Raw genomic sequence first — 21,236 nt, 5'->3', positions numbered from 1 at the left:
AAAGGCTGGAAGAGGAGGGGGGGCGGTGGTGAGCAGGACCTGGAGCCGCGCGGCGCTGACGCACGCGAGGCGCGTGATTGACGCAGGCGATGTTACTAAATTCGGCGCTTGGCCTGGCCCCGCCGCCGGCGCGCGCGGCAGATAGCGGAGTAGGCTCCCCTTGGTCACCCCCGCCCCGCTCCATTCAGCCCCGCGCGGGGCGGGGCGGGGCGGGGCTGGAGGAGGACAGGCGGCACGGGAGGGGCGGGGCGCGCGAAGTGCGCGCGTACGTGCGCGCGCGCGCGCGCTCGTCCTCGCCCGGATCCGGCCGAACCAAATATAGTCCGGGCTTAGCTATTTTTAGCGGGAGGCCTCGGGCGCGAGCGCGCCGCGCGCGTCAAGGGGTGTGTATGGTGGTGGTGATGGTGGTGGTGGGGGCTCCTCGACCCCGCCCCGAGTGCGGACGGTTGCGGGGGTGGGAGCGGTGGAGTCGCCATCTTGGACTCGGCTGGACCCCCTCCTTCCCTCTTCCCCCTCCCCCCGTCCCCCCTGTCTGGTGACCGGTGATGTCGGCGCCGGGGGTCGGGGTGAGTGGGTTGTGAGCCGTGGGACGCGCGGGCCGGGCGGAGGGGAACCGGGCGGGGTGGGGATGCGGGGTCCGCCTGGAGAGGCGGCGCGGGCGGGCCGGGCGGGGCGCGCGGCCCGAGGGCGGTGCGCGCTCGCGCTGGGTGGGATGGGAGAGGGGTGCGGATGGGAAGGCGGGCCGGGCGGGGGCGGGGGGTGGAGGGGGACGGTGATCCCCGCCCGCCCGGGTGCCGGGCCGGCCCGGAGTCGCGCGGGGCGGAGCCGTCCGCGGCCACCACTTCCTGAGAGCCGGGGATACCCCTCCCGGACGTCACGGAGGAGCCGGGGCGGCGGTGGCGGCCCGGGGCTCATCCTGCACTTGCATCACGGGTGCAGCAGCAGCTGCTCGGCTCTTTGGTGGCTTTTTTCCCCCCCTGTTGAGTAACTACTTTGTTAACTGAAAATACCGTGACGGGCCAGTGTGATCACCAGCTCCAGACCTCAAAGAAAGTGAAGCTGTCAGGCAAGCGGAGGGGAGACTCCCCCAGCCGGCTGCGGCGGTATCTGGTGGGTGGGTGGGTGTGTTAAGAGAAGCACTTGACAGTTTCCACGTATTACTTCTTGCCTAACTCTGCACCCTCGAGAAGGTTTAAAAATACTTTTTATTTCCATGCTGTAAAAAACATCAACAACAACAAAAATCTCATCTGTGTTCTGCACACCACCCATGCCTCTACCACCCTCTTCCCCCTTTCAGTCTCAGCCATCTCGGGCAGAACTGGGATCAGCGCGAGCCCTAAAATTAGGGATTCACTGCGTGGTTACTGGTTTCTAACGCCTTGCCCATCAGGGTCGTTATAAAGATATTAACCGAGTTTGTTCAGGAGAATTGGGCTCCTTCGGTGAATTTCAAACTGGTATCAATGTTTACCTTTAAAAAAAAAAATCTGCTCCCTGGCGGCTGAGAATAACCGGTAAAGAAAGCATTTCTCCCTTTGCATGGAGTGAGTCCCGGGATCTCTATCCGGGCTACTCCTGGGCCTCCATCTCCCCCCCCCCCCCCCGCAACCTCCTTCTGTCCTTCTTTTGCAGCCTTTCCTTCCCCAGTGTCTGCCAGGTGCACAATCTCAGTTCCTTGGGGGTAGTTTGACCTGCTGAGCCAGTTGCTGGAATGGGTTCTTTTGGATCGGAAGGCGTGGAGAACGCTGCAGGTCCCTAAGTATGTATATTCTTCCGGTGACACAAACGAATTCATTTTTACCTATTTTTTTTAAAGTTTTTTTTTTTAAACACCTCTAACTTTTCTAAAGTCATCGGGCTGTTTTTCTAAAATCATTAGAAATTGAGTATATTCTGTGATGAGGCACAGATGACACGTTTAGTTTTCGAAATCACTTTTTGGTGACTTTTTCAGGTGAAATTCGAGACTTTATAGTAAATCTCTTCTTTGGGAAACCAAATTGAAGAAGACTGTTAATTTGTGACATAATGAAAACTTTACTACTGGCCCTTTTTTTTTTTTTTTTGAAGGGTCATTCATGTGTAGTTGACACACACCAAATAAAGCAATTTTGGCTCTGAGGGCAGAAAAATCTTAAAAATTGGCTACAAAGTAACCTACCAATTTGCAGCCTTTCCTTTCTCCTTTCTTTTTCTCTTTATCTCCTTCCTTCCTCCTTCCTTTCTTGCTTCCTTCTCTTTTTCTCTTTCTTTCTTCTCTCCCTCCCTCCCTTCCTCCCTTCCTCTATCTCCCTCCCTCCCTCTATCTCCCTCCCTCCCTCTATCTCCCTCCCTCCCTCTCTCCCTCCCTCCCTCCCTTCCTTCCTTCCTTCCTTCCTTCCTTCCTTCCTTCCTTCCTTCCTTCCTTCCTTCCTTCCTTCCTTCCTTCTCTCGCTCTTTCATTTATAGGCCTAATCTGTTTGTAAGAAAAAACTTTTTCTTGGAATAGAAAATATGGGATTTGGGGAAGACTGTTAAGAAAAGTGATTGTTTTTACAAAACGAGGTTTTAGAATTGTTTTCAATACTCTTGTAAAGAAGCAATGACATGCTGTCTTATTGATTTTGCTAATAGGTAGAGAATGGTGATCACTTTTACCAACAAGGAAAGGCCACATCCAAATTCCAAACCAGAAGTTATTACCTAAGGTAAAAATAATAAGCCCAAAAATTTAAGTTCAAGTATTCTAGAATCAGTGTAGAAACTGCATACTGTATTTAAGATACATGCATAAAATTTAGTAACTTCACCTGACGATGTATGTATACTTCACATGTTCCTGGCTCAGGGATCCAGGAGTGTTGTAATTTTCTATCTGACCTACATACCTTCCTTCTCTTACAAATTCTATCAGTGTCAGATTAGTCTTCCAAATATACCCTATGTTTTCTTGCTCACATCCTTAAAAGTCTTCAGCAACCGCATAGTGAGTGTCTTCATAGTAAAACCCAGTTCTTACTTCCACACAGTTTTCCTGTCCTAGTCAATCTGGCATCCTCACTGTTCTTCCCGCATGCGTCCAACTCCTCCAATTTGTTTGTAATTCTCTTCGCTATGCCATTCCTTTTTCTCCATTCTGGCCACTTCCTCTGAAAATTTACCCTTTCACAAAAACTAGCTTGAGAAGTAAACTCACACTGTACTCATCGTCTTTCATAAAATTTTTATTTTACTGCCTGCTTTTTGTGTTCTTTTATCCATTGCCTGTAACTGTCAAACCATAAGCTTCAAAAACATGCCTTACCCATCTCTGACATTTCTAAGTCACCTAAAAATGTTCACTGTAATCAGTAAATGTTCATAAAAGATGCCTCATATAACTTGAATCCACATGAAGAGCAGACATAGTAGAAGTAGAAGATTGGATGGACTCAGACATTCTTCGCATGAACGGAAGTATATGAGGTCACATATTAGTTGTTTTCTTTGCCTGAACTTTGGATGTTCCTGCTGGGAGCATACCTGTCAAGGTGCTTGCCAGAAACACAGGCAGCTCCGTGGTGACAGGAGGAAATGGCAGTTTTGCTTGTTGCGTAGGAAGATTTGCTATGATCTCTCTGTCTCTCTTTTTTTCCTGGTAGAGTTTTGGTTTGACTTTTGTTCTTTGTGTCATTGATGAGCTGGATACTATAGGCTAGGGGATATTAATATTCTGGAAACATTTTAATATTTAGAAAATTAGAGACTATGACATCTGTGTATAGCTAGTTAAATGTAAATTCTTTTTTGAATTTTTTATTCTTTTCCAAAACAACATACCTAGATTTTCATAAAAAAAGATATGTAGAAATAAACTGCATATATTTTGGGATCAAAAATACTTTGGGATCATGATTTGTTAGAAGTCCATGTAACAGAATATTAAAATTTATATTAACAAATAAAAAGCAATATAATAAACAGAAAAGACTTTTGGTGTCATAGAAAATTTCAGAAAAAAGCTAGAAATCTGAGATGGAAAGGATTCTTAATGGTGGAAGTCTAATAATATTTTATAATCTCATTAAATAGTATTTTCCCACTCATCAATAATAACGGGAGAAGCTTGTAGTCTGGTTAAGATGTCATGTTTGCCCCTATCACTGGTAAACTCTGGAAGACCACACTAATTTGGAAGAGAAAAGTTACTGCTTATGCGTGATAAATCAGTTTAGGATATAATGCCTCTGAAACAAGATCTGCATTTTAGTTAGAGTTGACGAAGTAAATACCTCTTTCCAAATATAGCTGCATAACTCTTTCTCATCAACCCAGCTCTGAAAGAAAATGTATTTCCTCACGTGTGCACGTTCACTGCCTTGACCATATTTTCAAAGAGTGAGATGCTGTGTATTGCAAAGAACTCTTAGAGGTCTCTGCTTCTCAGAGAGCTGGGACTACCTTTGCTGCCATGAAGATGCCTGACTTTTGGTAACAGTCTTTTGGAGGCTTAAATATCATCATCTGTAAAACAATAGTGTTGAGCTCATTTTATGATACTTTACCTTCAAAAGTGGAATGCTTTTTTAGGCCAGTTCAGTACTGTGAATCTGTCCTGCCTTCTATCTCAGTACTTGATTGCTGTAGTCAGGAGGTTCTTACATGTAAAATGTGCTTTTAGTAGTAATATTTTATAAAGCTGTTTTGGCCCACATGGCAGTTAACTGTAGTCATTGAATGGCTCTTACTAGCCCTTGATAGTTCAAATTTTGCCAGCATCACAGCCCTTTCCTGTCCATGAATTAGAAATGAGTAGAAACCTGGATGGTCCAAAAGTCATTTTGTATTTAGCTTTGGAATTTGTCTTTGTAAATTCATTTGAATATTAGATGATTCACAAATTGATTTCATACAATTAGCAAACTTTCTTGGAATGGATTCTGTTGTGTACTCCTCTTCAGGTCTTTTTCTTTTTTGTTTTCTTTTTCTGTGGTCATAGGGCTTGACCTCAGTGCCTGGACTCTGTCCCTTAGGTTTTTGCTCAAGGCTAAGCTCTACCACTTTGAGCCACAGCTCCACATCTATTTTTTATTTGGCTAATTGAAGATAAGAGTCTCATGGACTTTCTTGAACTGAAATCCTCAGATCTCAGCCTCCTGAGTACCTAGGATTACAGGCATGAGCCACCAGCACCCAGCTTTTCAGTTTCTTTCTGACCCTTTCTTCATGCTAGGCATAAGCCACTGCTAGAGTATAGCAGCTGGGACAGAAGGGTCCAGTTTTGCTAGAGGAGGCCTGTTGATAGTGGAGTTGCAGGCTTTTTGTATCTCTGAGTGTAGGCAAAGTGAAGTATTAAAGCAGGTCATAAGGAAGTACTTGAAGATGTTAAAAAAAAATGTTGGCAAAGTAATCAAGAGTAGAGTGAATTCTCTTTGCCAACTTGTTAGCTTTGTAGTTGGATACATCATTTGGGTAAATAAGAGCTGACTGCAGACATTAGAAAGTATCTAAATTTCAGCAGATTCAGGTTTATGTATTATCTGAGTCAGGTTTGGATAGTAAAAACATGGTTTGTCCATTAATTTAGGGCTATTTTTGAAAGGCTTGTTCTACATATTTAGATATCTGGTTTCCTACTTAGATCATGTAATTAGTAACTGATTCTGATTTTTTTTACCATAATAACATTTTCCAGTATTTATTCCGCATGTTTATAGTTTAGTACTGGAAAAATTCTTCCCTGACATCTGTTCTGAATTAGTTCCCTTTTCCAGTTATATTTTCCTGTTTTATCAATCGTGGTAAGAAGAATAGAAAGTTGTATTTTAAAGATTTTTACTAAGTTTAGTCAAATTTTTTTCTAATTTCTGAAAATTGTTTTTAAGTTTACTTGTTAAATCACCATTTTTCAAACAATAGAACTGGATAATATTAGAAAGTTATTAATCCTAATTCTATAGTAATGACTTTTCCTGTGTGTGTGTGTGTGTGTGTGTGTGTGTGTGTGTGTGTGTGTGTGTGTGTGTGTGTGTGTGTGTGTGTGTGTGTGTGTGTGTGTGTGTGTCTGTCTTCGTATACATATACAGTACTGGGGCTTGAACTCAGGGCCTCTCCCTGTCACTTGGCTTAATTACTATGCAAGTCTGGTTCTCTACCACTTGGGCCACAGCTCTACTTCTGGCTTTATTTCTGGTTAAGTGGAGAGCAGAATATCATATATTTGTCTGCCCAAGCTGCCTTTGAATCTCCATTCGCAGTTCTGAGTAGTCAGTATTACAGGTGTAGCACTGGTGCTACACAACCTTTCAGAGGGGCTTATGTGATCTCCAAATCTTTTAAAATGTCTTTTTGTTTTAGTTTTCTTGGGCCTATGTATTTGGGGGATGCTTTGTGGTGAATTTATTGTGCCCTTAGAGCAGTTCTTCCTATAGAGTAGGCACTCCATAAATATTTGATGAATGAATAAGTCTGGTTTTCAGGAAGCTTTACTCAATATTCTTTTTGTTTTGTTTTGTTTTTTGTTTTCCCCAGTCTTAGGGCTTGAACTCAGGGCCTGAGCACTGTCCCTGAGCTTCTTTTTTTTTTAATTTAATTTAATTTTATTTGTGAACATACTGTACAGAGGGGTTACAATTGCATGGGCAGGATAATGCGTACATTTCTTACCAAGCACTGCAGCCTCCTCTTTTGTTTACCCTTCACATCACTTCCCAGCCTCCCCCCTCCCCCCCCAATCCCCATCCTTCTCCTTCCCCCCTTCCCCCCCCCCCCACCGACGTTGTAAAGCTCGTTTTGGACATGACAATTTGTACTTCTCATTGTTGCAACAGGTCCACCTGTATCCTTAAACAACTGGTTTTCCCCCATCTCCTCCACAAGTTATACTGACATCAAATATAGTGAAAGCAGAGTCCCTGAGCTTCTTTTTGCTCAAGGTTAGCACTCTACCACTTGAGCCACAGTGCCATTTCTGGCTTTTTCTGTTTATGTGGTACTGAGGATTTGAACCAAGGGCTTCAAGCATGCTAGGCAAGCACTCTACCACTAAGCTACATTCTCAGCCCTCAATATTCTTTTTTCTTTATCCTTATCAGCCTGTGATTTAATGAACTTTCTGAGAGTTTTACTTAGAAGATAGGCATAAAAGAGGCATAGAAAAGACCTATACATCAGCATGCTTCTCTGACTTTACCATCTTTCACCATTGCAAGGAGTTCATGCTTTTGCAGTGAATTATACACTTTGTGACACCTGTGTTTGCATTCAACCAGTTCAGATTTCTGAGGGAATTGTTACACTGCTTTTTGATTCAAACATTGAAGAACCTCTTGCTTAATGTGCATTCATACATACATACATATATACATGCACACATAATATATATCTTCCTTTTTTTCCTTTGAGACTATGTAGCCCACTATGTTATGTAGCCCACACTGGCCTCAAATTCATGATTCTTTTGCCTCAGCCTCCTGAGTACTGACATTACAGAGGTGTAATACCATGCCTTGGTATCTCTTTATTTTAATGTGACACTTTTTACAAGGTTGTATTCTCTCTTTTCCTTACTGTCTTTATGTATATACAGTCTGTTCATTAGTGTATATATTAATCTGTTTACTTCCATCTGTGACCATTGCTGTGCTTTCCAGCTCTAGATGCTGCTATTTAAGGCCTTGTTATTTAGTGTCTTTTCTATGGACCACCTACAGACTGAGGGGCCATAGACTGTAGAGTAGTAACTAGTTCCTTGAATTGTATTTACCTCAGTATTTAAATACTTAGTTTTCGAAAAGATAATCTGTTCACCAATCCAAATAACAGAACATTGAGTAATGAAAAATTTCCCTTCTACCTCTGTCCCCTTTTAATGTATTTCCAAGCCAGTGTGCAAAATTCTATTTTCTATTCCTTCTTTTTAAATAAATAGAACATATATGGGTGTGTGTGTGTGTGTGTGTGTGTGTGTGTGTGTGTGTGTGTGTGTGTGTGTGTGTGTGTGTGTGTGTGTGTGTGTGTGTGTGTGTGTATTATTCTACATTTTCCCTTGACAGTATCTTGGATTACTTTCCTTAAGAGCTTGGAAAAAATCCAAGATAGAATTCACTTAATAACGTATCTCAGAGATTTCTTTCACATTATTGAGTAAATATATCATCGTTTCTTTTTCATTCAGCCCCATATTGATGGACATTTGGAAAGTTTCTGGTCTTTGGCAATGTTTTTGTTATATAGATTCTTTCTTTTCTTTTTTTTCTTTTTTTTTTCTTTTTTTTTTTGGTGGTGGTGGGTGGTTGTGGGGCTTGAACTTACGGCCTGGGCACTGTCCCTGAGCTGTTTTGCTCAAGGCTAGCACTCTATCACTTTCAGCCTTGGTGCCACTTCCAGTTTTCTGGTGGCTAATTGGAGATAAGGGTCTCACCAACTTTCTTGCTCAGGCTGGCTTTGAACTACGATATGCAGATCTCAGCCACCTGAGTAGCTAAGATTACAGTGTGAGCCACCAGCACTGGCCTTGTGCAAATATATTGATAGGGTAAATTCTTAGAAGTGGAATTGCAGGTGTAAAGGGCAAATATCACAGTAGTTTGATAAGTAATGTTAATTACCTCTCTATTGGGGTTGTAAAATCTACCCATTCCCCCCAAATATAGACGAATGACTGATACTCATATTCCTTATAACAAAATGTAGCCAGGTGCCAGTGGGTCATACCTGTAATCCTAGCTATTCAGGAGACTGGGATTTTAGGATCACAGCTCACAGCCAGACTTGGTCAGGAAAGTCCTTGAGATGTTTATTTTCCATTAACCATTAAAAGGCTAGAAGAGAAGCTATGGCTCAAATGGTAGTACATTAGCTTTGAGCAAAAAAGCTCAGGAACAGTATTCAAGAGGTCCTAAGACAGCTCCCAGAACTGGCGCGCGCGCGCGCGTGCGCGCACACACACACACACACACACACACACACACACACACACACACACACACAAATTCATTATTTAATTTGTGATTTTTTTTCCATTCTGGTAAGCAAAAACTATGAATGTAGTTTTGTTTCTATTTCACTTATGATTTTGAACATGTTTTTATATCTTTAAAATCCATTTATATTTATATTTCTTTTTCCTTCTTTCTTCTTCCTTCTTCTTCTTGTCTTAGAGTTTGAACTCAGGGCCTGGGCACTGTCTCTGAGCTAGCACTTTACCACTTGAACCACAACTCTACTGTTAGCTTTTTGGTGATTAGTTAGAAACAAGAGTCTCATGTGGATTTTTCTTCCTTGGCTGGCTTGTTTTCAACCACAATCCTCAGATTTTAGCCTCCTGAATAGCTAAGATTATAGGCATGAGCTACCAGCGCTCTACTATTTCTTCTTTTTTTTGAAGTGTCTCTTATCCCCTTCATGTTTTGGAAGATGGTGGTAGTTCAGAAACCATGGTAGTAGCCACTGTTTATTTTATGGAGTTATAATATGTTTGTAATAGGAGCTACAGCATATTTTCCCCAGCTTGTCATTTGTCTTTCAGTTTTGCTTATGGTGTTTTTTGCTATGTGTATTAACAAAAATAGAATTGAATTTGTCAGTCTTTTTTTACTTAAGGATTTTTTCATTGTTAGAAAAACTTGTTCCATTCTTAAGATTATGAAGAAATTATTTCCTCTTGGCTTTTACTACTTTTATGTTTTCTATTTTAGTTTAAATAATTTTTCTTTGCTGCCATCCTAGAGTTTGAACTCAGGGACTGGGCACTGCCCCTGAGCATTTTCTCCCTAAGGATAGCAATCTGCCACTTGAACCACAGCTCCTTCTGTGGCTTTTTCTTTTTGGTAGATTATTAGAGATGAGAGTATCACAGTCTTTTTTGACCTGGCTGTCTCTGAACTGAGATCCTCAGATCTCAGCCCTCTGAGAAGCTAGGATTATGGGTGTGAGCCACTGGTGTTTGGCAAGTCTAAAATTTTGATCCACCTTTCTGGTTTATGGAGGATAGATCTGATTTTATTTTTCTCCAAATGGTTACTCATTTGTGAATAATCTGCCTCTCTCCTATTTGCTTCTTAATTAAAAATGAGACTGATTCATCAAGTTCATTTTCACACCTTCTTGACCCCATAGATTCCTTTCTATAGTGGCCAGGATGTCTTCCCCTATGCTGCCTCTGCCTTCTTAGCACAGCAACAGCCTGGCAGCTAATATTTGAATAGATATAGGTTGTTCACAGGCTTGTCTGTTTTCATGGAACAAGAATTGGCAAAAGAAATCCTAAGTACGAAGCTGGGTCTTTTAAGACAAACTAAGTCTACAGTCAATCTCTCTGTCTCCCTCCCACCAACTAGCTGTTCTAAAAGCTGAGGGCATACTGCTTAGTTCCTCTAGTCCTGGGGCAGTCTTGTTCAGGTTGCCTTTCTGTGTATAAATTCTCCTCTTCTGCCTTCTCTACTTTAGATGACAGTATGGTATGTTTATCACCTGTATTCTACAATGGAAACCAAAATGTGACAGCAAAGTAGAACTAGAGTCTTCATTTTGCACTGGCTACCTCTAGAACCTGAATTACCAAGAATGTGAGTGTAGCTGAATGATTTTGCAAATATGTACTCTCATTTGAACCACAAAAAATTAAGGTTTTTCTCCTATGGAACTAGGGAAAAATCCCACATTGTCCTATTGGGAGGGCAGGTCTAAGTGGGCAGGTGGAACTAAATTCACTTCATCTCTTACTTGTACTCCCTGACTGCTGGGGTTTGTTTCAGAGCTCGTGGATAAAAAGACTTCCTTCCACTTTGAACCATTGCCCCAGGCATTGTTGCCTTCTAACTAGCCCAGGCCATCTTGCCTGTTCCTTATTATTGAACCTTTCCTTTTTGATCCCATTTCTTATCTGTGTCTTCGAACTTTTCCTTGGTACTGGTAGTATACTGTGCCCACTACCAGTTTGACTTAATAATTATTTTTGTTGAAGTCAATTTGGGCCAAATATGCTTTAGTTGAAAGTAAAGTGGTCAACTGGAAAATTGTTTCAAACAATGATCTGTTAAAAATTGAATATCCTAAATTATTAGGTTTTGAGTAGTGGTAATTTCAGTGATTGTAGGAGTAACCCAGTACTTCTGGCTCATTTTCTAGGTATTTTTGACTTTCTTCTTTTATACTTAAAGTTACTTTTCAGTTATGGCAGCACTTTGAGAATGGTTGGACAAGAATGATCTGAACTATAAAGCAGTAACAGGCTAGTCGGAACAATCAAAACATCTAGCAGTAAGATAAAAGCATGTTTTCTTTATTGTTTTTCTTTTTCCTTCATTAAAAAGGTCGTGCTTGTACAGTACAGGACACTCAGAAAATACAGATAAGGAATGAAGGACAAAAGAAAAAAAATGCCATAAATTACTTCACCAGGAATAACCATAGTTGTCTTGCTCCAGCTTTTAAACCACATTTCATATACATCAATTCTGCTTATTGTATATCTTTTCCAGAATTTATTTAAGCCTTCTTCACCATTATTTAGTGACTTTTGTCCAAGATTCAATTTTGGTTTGGTTTTGTCTTTTGTTTTGCAGTTGTGGGCCAGTCTACTTTTAACTGGGACTAGGTCGTCATTTTCTTTTCCCTTCTATCCCTCTCTTCTGCCTTGGTCTGCATCCCGCCTGGGTCCCCAAGACATCCTTGCTTGCTTTAATTGAGAGTTTGTAAATGTTGCTGTTTTGCTAAGCCCAGGTTCAGAATTCCTATGGAACTCTGCCTTATTCATTCAATATTTTTTTGGAGTTCATGCTTGATGTATATATGTTATATGTATATTTATATAAAGTAGATGTGAGAGTAAAGATTAGGGAAGAATATCTACTAAAAGATAAAAATGTACTGCAGTAGAGAAATTCATCCTCATTGGAGGTAAATTATTTAAAGACATTTTCCTCCGGAGCAAAGATTTACTACCCGAACCCATGATATGTGTGTATACCCACTGATGACTCATGCCACTCAGTTCTCAGACCCAGTCCCCGCTAAAATCTTTCTTAAAATGGGGTTCTAGATGTCTGTGTCCTCCAGGTGGTATTGGAGATAAACCTACTTATCATATTTTTTTCTGTGTTATGCTAATGTTTTCTTTTTTTTTTTTTTTTTTTGGATCTGGTCTTGGGTTTGAACTCTGGGCCTGGGCGCTGTCCCTCAGCTCTTCAGCTCAAGGCTAGCGCTCTACCACTTGAGCCACAGCGCTACTTCCGGCTTTTTTCTTTTTGCTTATGTGGTGCTGAGGAATCAAACCCAGGGCCTCAGGCATGCAAGGCAAGCACTCTACCACTGAGCCACCTTCCCAGCCCATGCTAATGTTTTCTTAAAACAGTAGATTGACCAAGAAAGTTATAATAAAATGTTTTATGTCTGATAAGCAAGTTTATGGTGATAAATATGAGATGTGAGTGAAGGTAAGATCATGGAAACAGTATAATTAAATTATAGATTTGTCATGGAGTAAGCACAATATCACAATAATACTTATCATTGTAAATTACCCACTGTAGGGTCATAGTGATTGATGCCCCCATTCGTTGCATTCCAGATGATTAGCCTAAGCAAGCATTGGCAGTCCCATTTCCCATGTCAGTGAAGGGAGAGGAGTAACCTGCAAGCTGTTCCGGTCAGGGAGATAGAAAGAAACTCAGGAGGGGACCAAGTGCTCTGGGAAAGGGCTTTTTGACCCTGAAAGAGAAGACAGAGCTGGCACCTCTTCTTCCTCTGATGTGTGTCTGAGTTTAGTGACTAGAACTCTGCTAGCCATCTTGGGGCACTGAGAGAGATTTGCTTTGGGGTGAAGCCAATTTGAAGGATGGCAGAACAGAGAGATGGAGGAAGCCCAACATTGATGACCTTACTGAACTGCTGATTGCATTATTCTTGGTCTTTTCTTTGAACTTCCAGTTCTGTGAGATAACACAGTTCCTCATTGTGTAAGTCAGCGTGGTCTGGGACCTTGTCACTTGCAGCCAAAGCAGATTCATGTCAGGTGGATGTGATCCTATTCTGATAATTTTCTTATCAGGGCTCTTCCTTTCTCCTTTCTTCTGGCTTTACAAAGTAGATATAGATTCTAAGTGACTATTTCTTAGTCTCTGTCTTTTCTAGGGTTCTGTCCTAGACTGAGGTTCTTCACAGACAACAGCAATGAACCAAATAACATTTCTCCTAGAGCACTGTGGCTTTGAGTTTTTATTTCTGATCCTGATATAATTTTTTGCTTTGAACTTGGTCAGTGCTCTTGCATACTTCTGTTTTACATCATCTAGCCTCGTGATTATTTGATAATTTATTTTCTTCTTTTCCTTCTCCCTCAACTCCTGTTCCTTGTATCTCTTATCCATTTCTCACTTGGTGAGTGGCTTGACTTTCTGGTGGGGGTCAGTCTAAGTATAATATATAGTGTTTTCCAGGAATAATAGTTAAAGAAAATAAGCAGCCATATAGCTATTTGTTTTAGAATGGTGTGGTAAAAAGAAGAGTAGATCGGCATTCAATCCATTTTTACCCAGCGTTTTTACTCCTGGCATAGAAGAAATAGACTCAGAAATGTTCTGGGAGCCAGGGAATTTGAGTTTTCACATATAGTTTCACTGTTGGCTACCTGAAAACTTGGCCAAGTCTCTTAAAGACACTGAGTTCTTTAAGATTGTGCCTACTGTCTCATGTTTTTGTAGCTATTACTTCAAATGAAATAATGTTAACCTGGTAAGTGAAAAAAGAAAAGAAAAACTTGGAGAAAAAAATACTCAAGCGTAGTTGAATTTTGTGGTTATTTTTCAGTGTACTAATGTCAAGGTCTCTAAAATAAGCTCTGTGTAACTTGTTAGTCTGGGTGTAGAAAGGCAATGGAGTATGATGAGGGGTAAATAATAGAAGTGGGAATTAAAAAATGAATTTTCAATGAACAAACTAGAGCCCCCAAAAAGAAGGGGGGAAAAGCCACATATTAAGGGGGAAATAAAAGGTCAGAATGTCCATGTTGAGGTTTACTTGTTCAACCAGAAATTCTGGTCAGCCAAACTTGGAGAAAGTGAAACCAATAGAAGAAACACCCCCTCTAGTGGCGAGGGTCCAGATCCTACCCTTGGTTGCTAGGATGAGTGAGGGGAATGCAGTACTGACTGCTTCAAAGTTTCTTAACTCCTTCTGATCTAAAATCAGGTTACCAAAGAAGGTCTGTAGCTAAGCTGTCCTTATCAGGAGAGTTCACACATTTCTCAGGATAAGAAATGTGAGATTTATTGAAAATTTAGAGGCTATGGTAACTGGGAAAGTTTCACAGTTTACTTTTATGAAGGCCACAGAGATGAAATTAGACCATTATTACAAAACTTAATATTGAACTGAGTATGGCAGGTACTTTCATAATTCCATTTACAAGGAGGTGAACCCTATGTTTAAACTATTTATAATGATGTAGAGTAGTCTTCATCTCTGCTCATACAAAATAGCAGCTATGGATTTTCTTTTCTTTTCTCTTTTTTTTTTGGGTCCGGTCGTGGGGCCTGAACTCTGGGCCTGGGCGCTGCCCCTCAGCTCTTCAGCTCAAGGCTAGCACTCTACCACTTGAGCCATAGTGCCACTTCCAGCTTTTTTCTTTTTGCTGAGGTGGTGCTGAGGAATCGAACCCAGGGCCTCAGGCATGCAAGGCAAGCACTCTACCACTGAGCCACCTTCCCAGATTTTCTAAGTATGAATTTTGATTTGAAACTTTTTATGGTAATTCTGATGACCAGATTCACATTTTAGAAGTGATTTAATTACTACCTATGGAAAGGCAGTGAAGTTAAGTTTATTAAAACCAGGTTTCTTATGATTCAGGAGCACAGGAGGGGGATCTAATGTGTTCTTCGAAGATACTTATGTGTGTATGCTGTTGATGATAACAGTTATGATTATTTGTAAATCTCAAAGTCCATTCAAGTTTTCCTTGATGTAACTTCTTTCTAGAAGGAATTATTCAGAAGAGTCAAAATTTCAACGAATAATTTTTTTTTCTGATGCTCTCTGTTGTATATATCTAAGGGAAATTTCAGTGTTGCATCTCTAATATAAATATGAATGATTAAGGCACAAGAAAATAAGTTTTGGTATAAAATGACATTCATCAGCATGCCATTTCTTTATTTTAAATGTTGAACATCATTGCCCTGAAGAAATTTGAAGCTTGCAGTAGCCCAGCCTTTATTATGTTTGGTAATGTTTCTTATGATATAGTAGTGAGAAAATTCTCTAGAAAATATAAATGCATACTTTATGTGTACATAAAGTATGTGTACATGGACAAAATGAAATTTTGGAGTTGTGAAATTAATTTTTATGGAACTAATATTCTTAGTTTGTGGTTATATTTTATAAACAAATTTTGTTTCAGGAAAGAAGAACTAGGTCCAACAGTAGATCAGGACCCACCTGTTGGGGAAAACCAGAAATAGGAGGAAGAAGTTATCGATGGCTCATTCTTAGCTGAGAAAAAATCAGTATGGAATAATTAAGGTCAATTACAGAATTATGGTTATGTAAGTGAGTTCACATATATTATTGCAAGGAAATTGTTTAAACTAGTTAATATACATGTGAGTAATAAGCCAATTAAATGATCTCTTTGCTAAAATTAATATGTGATGGTAGTAAAGGATTGCAAGGAAATTGTTTAAACTAGTTAATATACATAAGAGTAATAAACCAATTAAAATTGCTAAAATTAATACGTGATGGTAGTAAAGGATGTCAAAGGAAGTGCAAGGCTGATAAGGTTAATTAGAGCCTCTTCATTAAATTCTAGTACTAAAGAAATGCTGTATACATTAGGACAGTCTAATTCTATTAAGAATTGATAGGATAACTGGGCATTGGTGGCTCATGCCTGTAATCCTAGCTACTCAAGAGGCTAAGATCTGAGGATCGCGGTTCAAAGCCAGCCTGGGCAGGAAAGTCTGTGAGACTCTTATTTCCAATTAAGGACCAGAAAACTGGAAGTGGTGCTGTGGCTCAAGTGGTAGAGCGCTAGCCTTGAGCTGAAGAGCTGAGGGACAGCGCCCAGACCCGGAGTTCAAGCCCAATGACTGACAAAAATAAAAGAAAAGAATTGATATGATGTTGGCACTGCTGAAATTAGAAAAGTATTGAGCTATGTAAAGGGTTTCAGGAAATGAGCTTAAATAACAAACTCAGACTGTAAACCTCATTTGAAATTCCAGGTAAAGTATAAGAATAATAGTTCATATTTGTGTAAGATTTTATAATACTCTGACTATCCACCTGTACATAATCTCATTTGGTTCTTTTCAAGAACTCTGGAGGATAGTGGTACACATTTGGAGGCTCTGAGAAGTTCACAGACTTGCTAAAATAAGGTAAATAGTCCCTAAATAACAAGTGGGACTTGAATCCTTGGTCTCTCCCCAAAATGCATATATTCATTGTGTTAGTTTCCTATGGTTGCTACAACAAAACACTCCAATGGAAATTTATTCGCAGTTACAGAATTCAGAAGTCTACAATCAAGGTGTTGGCAAGATTGAACTTCCTTAGCGGTTGGCATCCATTGTCTTACAGCCTTCTCACTCCGTTCTCTGCTTTCTTGGTTTCTCTTCAATGTCATCTCTTCAGTCTGCCTCAAATCTCTTTCTGCTTTTCTCTAATAAGAATGGACTTTAAAGAAATCTACTTGTCATTGGATTTAGGTCCACTAGGGTAAATCCAGAATCCTCTCATCTGAAGATCCTTAACAGTGTTATCTGTAAAGACCCTTTGTAGACATATCAGAGCCCCAGCTTTCATTCAGCCTACTACATTCATTATTGCATTTATTTCTAGATGAGGAAATAAGTTTCTTTATGAAGATGGGAAAGGAGACTAGGGAATATTTTAATCAGAAGATAGAGAGGAACATTCAAAATATTTCTAGTTGGTGCAAAGTACTTAGTTAAGTACATGTTAACTTTCAGAAGTCAAATATCTCGGATGTGGCTGAAGAAAGAATAAATTGCTGTAAGGTGAAAGATGTGATATTTTCTATTTTCTCCAAAAGATAGTGTTAGCACAAAGAAATGAAGTATTTATTTTGAGTTCTACCGAATTGTTAGGCTAACTTTAGATTCACAAAATTATAAAAACAAATGACTGGGCTGGGAAGGTGGCTCAGTGGTAGAGTGCTTGCCTTGCATGCATGAGGCCCTGGGTTTGATTCCTCAGCACCACCTAAGCAGAAAAAGCTGGAAGTGGGCCCCATGACCGAAAAATAAATAAATAAAAATATATAATATTTGGGGCTGGGAAGGTGATTGTGGATAGTATTATTATTAACCCAGTTAGAAAACAAAATGTATAAAGTACCTCAAAGGTTAGGGATCAGAAAAATTGTAATAAAAATGTAGTCTTTGGGCTTTTAAAGACTCATAGTAGAGCTGAATGGTGGCTCAGTGGTAGAGTGCTTGCCTTGCATGCATGAGGCCCTGAGTTTGATTCTTCAGCACCACATAAGCAGAAAAAGCTGGAAGTGGCACTGTGGCTCAAGTAGTAGAATGCTAGCCTTGAGCTGAAGAGCTGAGGTACAGCACCTCGACCCAGAGTTCAGGCCCATGACAAAAAAACAACCAACCCCCCTCCCCCAAAAAACCAAACCCAAATGACTAAATTAAGCTCAAATATTCAATTTTGTATAACTAGCAACATTAAAACTGTCAACCTTTTAATTTTTTGTGTAATTGGGTTAAAGTGGCTTAGTAGAGGGAGACTGGAAGGCATGTTGTAAGTGAGCTTTACGCACAAGTGAGACAACATAATCAGTTTCCTATGTCATATAGACATTCCAATTTGGGTCATGGAAGCTCAGATGATTTTTGTATGAAAATATTTGGAGGTTAGGACCTGATGTGTCTTTTATACAGTTAGATCCACAATGTGATTTTTGACACAGAATACATGTGGTCAGACAACAGTTGGTGTGTGAATGAAATAATATTTTGAGGACAAGCCTCAATGTCACATTTTGGAAGGTCTTGGATGATGGGTGGAATTTTTTCATTCAATTAACTTTTTTTTTTTTTTTTGTAATGGGGCTTGAACTCTGGGCCTAGGTGCTGTCTCTCCTCTCTTCAGCTCAAGGTAAGCACTCTACCACTTGAACCACTGTGCCACTTCCGGTTTTCTGAGTGGTTTATTGGAGATAAGAGTCTCATGGACTTTCCTGCCCAGGCTGGCTTTGAACCATGAGCCTCAGATCTCAGCCTCTTGAGTAGCTAGGATTACAGGCATGAGCCACCAGCGACTGGCTCCATTGACTTTTTGGAGATAATGGACTCACTATGAGTCCATTTCTCATGACAGCCTACAACATTTTCATTACCAATAACCACTGGTTCTCTTTGTTAAGGAGACTCCTGTCCATCAGTTCACTTGTTATTTATATGGGACTCAGCTCCCATTTGAGGTGTCAGGGTGGGCTTATTATACAGTTTTGTTAGACCTGTTCTCCATTGAGTTCTAGGGGAGGATTCAGACTTTTGCTCTCTCAAAAGTCTGCAAAATAATCAACTCACTGATACAGATGCAAGTATATGGACTTGAACTATGTGCAAGATTCTTATATGGATTATGTTAAATTTTTCTTCCAGCCTAGCTTAGAAGCTAAGTATTGTCACCATCTTAGGTCAGTTGCCAAGTTCACACCAAAACTTCACCCTTTCTTCTTAGTCCTTCAGTGATAGCCTCATCCCTGTTTTGTTTGTATATAACTTTTATGAAATCTTATGGTTTTTCTATATTCTTAAAGCTCAGAAATTTCTCTAGGGTATATCTAGGATACTGAGTCCTTTGGACCTATTAACTCTTGTCTCCTCCTGAGAGAAGTTTTCTTATATTGTGTTTTGATGATCAGGTTTTCCAGTATGGTCTAGAATACTTTTCCAGTGTGGGCTTCTCTCACTGGAACTTCTTTTTATTTCCAGTTAGACTTCCTAGACTTGCCCTCTCATTCTCTTTTCATTAGGGCTTCTATTCTTATTTATTTATTTTTAGACAGTGTGATACTAACTTGCTTATCCAACTCACAAATTTGTTCTTTGTAAGAGTCTATTATACTTTTTATTTCTTCAATTGGAATTTAAAATTTATAAATCATGCTTAAGAAATTTTCCAATCTATTATTTTGTTCTGGCTATTCCTGAACATTCAACAGCATATAAAAGTAAAACATAGAAATGAAATAGTTTATTTTAGAAATGTGAGGTTATTCCAACTTTGGCAAGTAATGATAAAATATGTCACTTTAAATAATGAAAGAAAAAAACCACAGGCATGGCAAACATATTTGATAAATCAATAGCAAATCTAGCTTAGAAAAAAAGCAACTGTTAGTAATCCAGGAAATACTTTCTTAAGAGCAGTGTCATAGTTAACATTGAAAATTGGCATTGAAGTACTTGAACAGCGTTCCCTAGCATGTCCTGAGAGTGTCATGGTATATTAGACAATAGACATTTTTTTCTCTTTATGGTAGTTCAGACCCCCGAGTTCCTTCAATCTTATGACATTGCCAGTCCCTAGGGCCTTGAACTCTTATGTTCCTTTCTGGTAGAATTGCAAAAGAGAGTGGAGGATGTACCTTCCTTCTCAGTTACCTTGGCCTGGATGTGAAACAGATAATCTCCATACACATTCATATTTCCTTTAATTGGCCAGAACTTGATCTCATTCGTGTCCACTGTATGTGCATGTGGTAGTAGGGGTTAGGGGAGAGAAATGTGGAGCAGTATCTGCTGGGCAGCCACAGGTAAAGCCATAGACATTTTCATTTGTGGTTAGCAGTAGTGGAAATTAGGGCTACCTATATGAAGGGCACTGTGGTAGTAATCTATTGAATTTAAAAATATATACATACCTTTTTGTCCTCAAAATTCCTTCTCTGCAGTTTGTGTGTCCTAGTACTGGTGCTTGAACTCAGGGCCTCACATTCTTGCTCAGTCTTTTTTTTTTTTCTTTTGTCACCTGTGGGCTTTGAACTCAGAGCTTGGGTGCTGTCCCTGAGCTCTTGCTCAAGGCTAGCACTCTACCACTTTGAGCCACAGCTCCACTTTGGGTTTTTGAGTGGCTAATTGGAGATGAGTCTCATGGAAACTTTTCTGCCTGGGCTGGCTTCAAACCACCATCATCAAGTCTCAGCCTCCTCTAGTAGCTAGTATTACAGGTTTGAGCCATTGGTACTCTGCTTTCTTGCTCAGTTTTGTTGCTATGACTGACACAGTTGAACTATGTTTCCAGTTCTGTACTTTTTGTAGTTATTTTGGAGATAATAGTCTCCCCGACTTTTGTATTAAGGCTGCCTCCAAACTATGATTTTCAGTTCTCCTCAGTAGGTAGGTTTATAGGTTTGAGCCACTGGTGCCCAGCTTCTCTAGCAATTTTTCCTATAGAGTTACACACAGATACATGCACATTTACACTTAAAGGTTATGGAAATATTTCAAATGTTCATTTAAAGGGACTAAATGAATGCAGTATTGTATAGCCATCCATACAGTGGAACACTTTGCCACTAAAAGCAGTAGGTATATGTTTTGACTGATTGCAAAGAAAAAGCAAGGTACAAAAATTGTGTGCATTTTTACCACTTAAAAAGAAAAACATATATATGTGCTTGTATGTTTCTGGAACATTTATAGAATGGTCACAAAAAAAAAATGGAAGGATCACAAAAAGCTGGTAGTAATGTCTGCTTCTTATTAAACTTAAGACAGTTAGAGGGATAAGCAAGGTGAAATGTGCTTTTATTATTTTTTTTCTTCTCCAGTGCTGGGGATCAAACCCAGAGCCTTGTGCATGCTGGGTGGTGCTGTACAACTGAGCTCCGTGCCTCTGTGTATGTTTTAATTATTATTTTTGCTGGTATTGGGATTTTTCTTGCTCACCTGGTGTTCTACCATTTGAGTTATTCTTGTAGCCCATGGTATTTTTTAAAAACTTTTTTTTAAATTTAGCATACTTTATTAAATTAATTAAATCAATTCAGTTTTAAATTCATGATAAACACCTATTCAGATGTATGTAAATATCAGTTGTAAAATAGTAAACAGAATGGAAAGATGCTTGTAATGTATTGTTGTATTAAAAGCAGTGTATTGAAAAGTATGAACAGTGTAGTCTCTTCTAAATAAAGGGCACATACAAAAATATATTTTTTGTGGTTTTATTTATCTTTTTTATAATGAACATAGGCTATCTTTAACAATTTAAAGAAAAAATTT

General features: G+C 39.7%; 1 long non-coding RNA gene across 2 annotated transcripts; it reads left to right on the top strand.

The window, feature by feature from the left end:
• The first annotated feature begins 301 nt into the window (after positions 1-301).
• On the top strand, positions 302-21,117 carry LOC138819270 (uncharacterized). 2 transcript variants are annotated; one of them, XR_011369388.1, is made up of 6 exons: positions 302-383; positions 1,636-1,762; positions 2,617-2,690; positions 15,365-15,509; positions 16,283-16,346; positions 16,471-21,117. It is a non-coding gene; the product is annotated as an uncharacterized lncRNA (long non-coding RNA). The 2 variants fall into 2 exon arrangements; XR_011369389.1 differs by lacking the exon at positions 15,365-15,509.
• Positions 21,118-21,236: the final 119 nt, after the last annotated feature.

The sequence above is a fragment of the Dipodomys merriami genome, unplaced genomic scaffold, assembly GCF_024711535.1.
Source record: "Dipodomys merriami isolate MVZ:Mamm:240054 unplaced genomic scaffold, mDipMer1.0.p SCAF_11, whole genome shotgun sequence".
NCBI classification, from domain to species: Eukaryota; Metazoa; Chordata; class Mammalia; order Rodentia; family Heteromyidae; genus Dipodomys; species Dipodomys merriami.
This window is presented reverse-complemented; position numbering and strand designations above follow the sequence as displayed.